The sequence below is a fragment of the Galeopterus variegatus genome, unplaced genomic scaffold (assembly GCF_000696425.1).
Source record: "Galeopterus variegatus unplaced genomic scaffold, G_variegatus-3.0.2 Scaffold167, whole genome shotgun sequence".
Classification (NCBI taxonomy): domain Eukaryota; kingdom Metazoa; phylum Chordata; class Mammalia; order Dermoptera; family Cynocephalidae; genus Galeopterus; species Galeopterus variegatus.
Window position 1 is genome coordinate 281,953 of NW_007726278.1, and position 5,038 is coordinate 286,990.

Genomic DNA, 5,038 nt, shown 5'->3' on the forward strand with positions numbered 1-5,038 from the left:
GGACTGGGACCAGCAACGTGATCGCAACCCTCGGTGTTGCTCCCGCGCCTCGCTCAGCCAGTGAGCGGGAACCAGTCTGCATGTGGGATCCGAACCCTCGGCGGGAGCGCCGCCACACTTCCCAAGCGGCGCACTATAGCAGTGCGCCACCAGGCCGGCCCTACACTCTTCTGTTTCTTTGGACTATTTGCCTGTCTTGTACTCATACCATACTACTTTAATTACTATGGTCTAAGTCTAATAGTAAGATAATGATAATAATAAAAAGATAATAATTGAAATCCTCCCTATTTTATTTCTTCAAAATATTCATGCCTAGTTTTGAGCCTTAACTTCAAGTACACTAGTCTAATCCCACCAATACACACACAAATACACACACTCTTTTGAATTTTGAGTAGATAGTAGTTAGGAGTAGGTTGAGATCCAAATGACTGATAACACAAAATAATAGAAAACTTAAGGTAGGAGTTTGTCTCTCATGTAGAGGAAGTCCAGAGTGTTGCTTTGCCCCCCACGGATTTGTCACCCCACTTCCCCTGGGTGACGGAGATGCAAAGGATTCCTCAAAGCCCATCTCTTCTGAGCAGTGAGTGACCCTGAAGTGGTTAAACTTCCTGGGACCCTCCAGCGAGAGGCATCCCTTCCTTGGGAAATTAACCATGAATTGGGGTTCTCTTCCTGCATTTATTCTGATTTGTCACCCCACATCCCCTGGGTGATGGAGATGCAAAGGATTACTCAAAGCCCATCTCTTCTGAGCAGTGAGAAGCCCTGAAGTGGTTAATTTCCCCAGAACCCTCAAGTGAGAGGCATTGCTTCCTTGGAAAATTAACCATGAATTGGGGTTCTCTTCCTGCATTTATTTTCCAGACCAAGAAGTTACAGGAAGAGAACATAGGTGGGGTTATAGTTTAACAATAAAGGCTGGTAACTTTCAGTGAAACAAGGCAGATGACATTCCAGTAGACAATTAAGTGATCTTACAGCAATTTCTCTCTTTACACAACAATCAATAAGTAGTCTGTCCTTGAGTCAGCAACCTTGCTGTGCCACAAATCTTTATCTTACACCAGAGACTTTATAGCCTGAGGAAAATTTCCAGTCCTCCGCAAGGTCAATATTTGAAACTTCAAGGCTTTGGAAAACCAGGCCCTGTGAAGTACATATGCTTTATAGTATATTCCACACCAGAGGTGGGCAGTTCATCCTGGAGGGGAAGCATCCTAAAGTGGTCAGCACTCTCTCCTTGATCTTGCTGCTGTGGACTCTTCTGCCCAGGAGGCTTCCACCTCATAATTCCAGAAGGGTGTGCCCCTGAATTTAAGGACTCTTCCTGGAAGTCCTATTTGCCTTTTCTGCTTATATGCCATTGTTAGAGCTTAGTCTACATGGTGGGAAACTGAGAAATATAGTAGCCATGTGTCACCAAAAAAGACAAAACAAAACCCTATTTTAAAGAAAAGGGAATATGGATACTGGGAGTCAACCTGTGGTCTCTGCTGTAGACTGGAATTGGCAATGTGTAGACAGATGATAGTATTGCGTCTTCCCAGGCTCAATTCAGGAATGTGCTACATCTTTCCATTTATTTATACCTTGTGTATCCTTCAATTGAGTTTATCATTTTCTCCACAGAGATCTTGTAGATCTTTTGTTAGATTTAATTCCTAAGTACCTAATTGTTTTCACTGCTGTTTGCAAATAGTAATTTTTTACACTTATATTTTCTAGATGATCATAGTAGAGGGAATATTATTGGTACTTTTTGGTCTTATACTCTTCTATTAGTTCTGATGCTTGGTAGACACTCTTGGATTTTCTAGGTAGACAGTCATCATATGTGAATAATAACAGTTTTGTTTCTTTCCATCCTTATGTGGGGTTTTTGCTTTGTTTTGGCTTTTGGTCTCATTATGCTATGACTTGTGTTGAATGCAAGAGGTGGTGATAGGCATTCTTGAATGGGTACTACATTTTATCAAATTGTTTTCTTATCTGTTGAAATGAGCATTTGTTTATTCTCCTTTAATCTGTTAATGTGTGAATTATATTACTATATTGTCTAAGATTCCTGAGGTAAATCATAATATAGTGTGTCATGCCAGATAAGATGATTATTTACTAAACATGGTTGGATTGAGTTTGCTGATATTTTATTTAGGAATATTGCATCTGCTTGTAAATGAAAAACAAATTGTTTTATAATTTTCTTTCTTATAATGGCCTTGTCTGGTTTTGGAAAAAACATTAAACCAATCTCAAAAAAATTAGCTTAGGAACTTTCCCTTTTTTTTTTTTTTTCTGTTCTCTAGAACAGTTTGCATAAGATAGTGAATCCTTAAAGGTTTTATAGACTTCACCTGTAGATTTTTGGTGGGTAGATTTTTAAGTATTTTAGTGTATTTTCAATTACACTAAAGTATAGCATATATATGGAAAAGTACACCTTATGTAATAGTAATCATACAAATATACTTTTTGTGTTTTATTTACTTTGTTCAACATTATATGTGAGATTCATCCTTCTTGTTGCATGTAATTTTAGTTCATTCATTCTAACTGCTGTATAGTATTACATGATGTGAGTATATCATAATTTATCCAGTCTACAGTTGATGGGCATTTGGGTAGTTCTGGTATTTGAATATTACAAGTAATGCTACCGAGGACATTGTAATTGTGTCTTTTGGTGAACATGTATTTGCATTTCTATTGTCCAGGGATGGGATCTATGAGTCATACACATGTGTTCAGCTTTAATCGATATTCCTGTACAGTTTTCAAAAATGATTACCAATTTCTCTTCCTTCTTAAGTTTTAGTGTTATATTTTTCTAGAAAATTATCTATTTTATCAAAGTTATTGAGATGAATAAAGTATTCTTATGATTTTTTAAAAATCTGCCCTTATACCTCCTGTGTTATTCCTAATATTATTTATTTGTGCTTCTTTCTTTGTCTTTTCATGAAGCTTGCTAGATTTGTTCATTTTATTTGACTTTTTGAATAGCCAGCATTGGGTTTTATTAATTCCCTCCGTGGTGTCTTTGTTCTCCACTTTATTAACATTTGCTTTCAACTTTCTACTTTATTCTTTCTCGTTTCTTTACGTTGTTGTTACTTTCCATAGCTTCTTAAACTAAGTGTACTTAACTCTTTAATTTTTAGTGTTCATTTTCTTTATTTAAGCTCAATATTTTGAAATTCCATCAACTACTTAATTACATCCCACAAACTTTGATAGGAGATAGTCTCATTTTATTCACTTTAAGATATGTTTTAATTTCCATTATGATTTTTTCCTTTGATTTCTAAATGTGTGAATTTTTATCTTTATTATCATTTTGATATTGACTTCTAATTTAATTGCATTATGGTCAGAGAATATAGTCTGTGTAATGTGCATGTTTGGGTGTTTGTGGACATTTCATATAGAACCTAGTGCACAGTTATATTTTATGATTATGTTATGTATAATGGATGTATATTCTCTAGGCTGTATATGTTCCTGTAGACAAATTTGTTATCTATGTTCCATATCATTATTTTTTGTCTGGTTGATCTATCAATTGCTGAAAATTAAATATGTCTGTATGTTTCCACCTCTCTTGTAATTCTGTTAATTTTTACTTTCTATATTTTGATGCTATCATGTTATATATAATGTTGATAGATATATTGTAGTGATTTTACCCATAACAATGCCTTTTTTTGCTCAAGATCTATTTATTTGACATGAATATAGCAACATTAGCTTTCTTTGATTAATATTCCTCTGATACTTCTTTTTCTATCTCTTTACATCAATTTGTTTATGTCTTTATATTTTAAGTTTTTCTCTTGGGGGGGTGAGAGTGGTTTTAATTTTTCAATTTTTTTTCAAATCTATCTGGATTTTTTCATAATACCTTGTTCTTTTCTTTTTTTAAAAGGCATCCTTTGATATCTTAGTCTTTTTTGAACTTCTAATTTAATAATTGTTCTCAGATTGTTCTGCATTTAAGTCTTTGGAGATCTAATCCTCCTATATGTACATGCTGACTCTTGACTATGATGGGTTGTTTTCTTATGGATTTTGTAATTTAGGATTCTGAATCTTTCCCTACTAGAGCTTTATGTAGAAATCTCACATAACCCCAGGGTAAGAGAATATCTCTCCAGAGGAATTTTGTATTTGCTTCTGCTTGGCTCCTTAGATATATCCATCTCCATCCCAGAACCAATTTTTACGTAACATTTTCATGACCATATATGTAATGTAACTTGAATCCTAAATTTGCCTACAGTTCTCAATTCTCAGGCAGAACCGAGATTCTTGCTCTTTCCCTGAAGAAGATAGGCCTTTTGGTTTGATTTTTCTCATCTTATCTTTCAACAAGAGTATTACCATTTGAAGGTCGTGCTTTTAGGTACATAATCAAGCTTAAGTTCACTACCTCTTTCAGACCCAAGGCCTCACCTCCTGAACCCACATAAGGATAAAGCCCAAGTGGTTCTGGCTTAGCAGGACCTGTGTTCATCCTTCCCTCATCACCCCCATCCTTGGTGGCTTGCTTATTGCTCTGTTTCCCAGTGTCCACTTGTTTCTGGTACCTTGGGACTTTCATTTCTCCCTTTTATGTTCAGCTAAGCGTATAAATTGTTTTTAAACATTTTAGCTAGCATTTTTAGATCTTTACAGTAAGAAGATTTCTGGTTATCTTTGTCTATAATTTTGCCAGAACTAGAAGACATCTAGAAAATAGAGATTTAAATTAATAAATTCAAGTATGGGCACATTGCTATGAACATGGACTTTTTTAAAGCATCATATGATGCATTTTTCTTAACATGGTGAGTTTATTTTCTGTTGAAGACAAAGACTAAGCAAGAAATGGGATTACCATCAATCTTCAGTATGCATAGAGCCATTCTCAAGAGGATGCTTACTGATTCTAACTTCTGAACCTTTGCTCTGTTTGTAAGATTTCCCTTTACACTCACTAGCCTATCTCTGAACCCAGGTTTTATCACAACCTGCTGCAGCCCCCCCCCCC

General features: G+C 35.5%; 1 protein-coding gene across 2 annotated transcripts in view; it reads left to right on the forward strand.

Moving 5' to 3' along the window:
- UBAC2 (UBA domain containing 2) overlaps window positions 1-5,038 on the forward strand; it is a 174,165-nt gene that overhangs the window by 151,781 nt on the left and 17,346 nt on the right. The gene's annotated exons all lie outside the window — the stretch shown is intronic.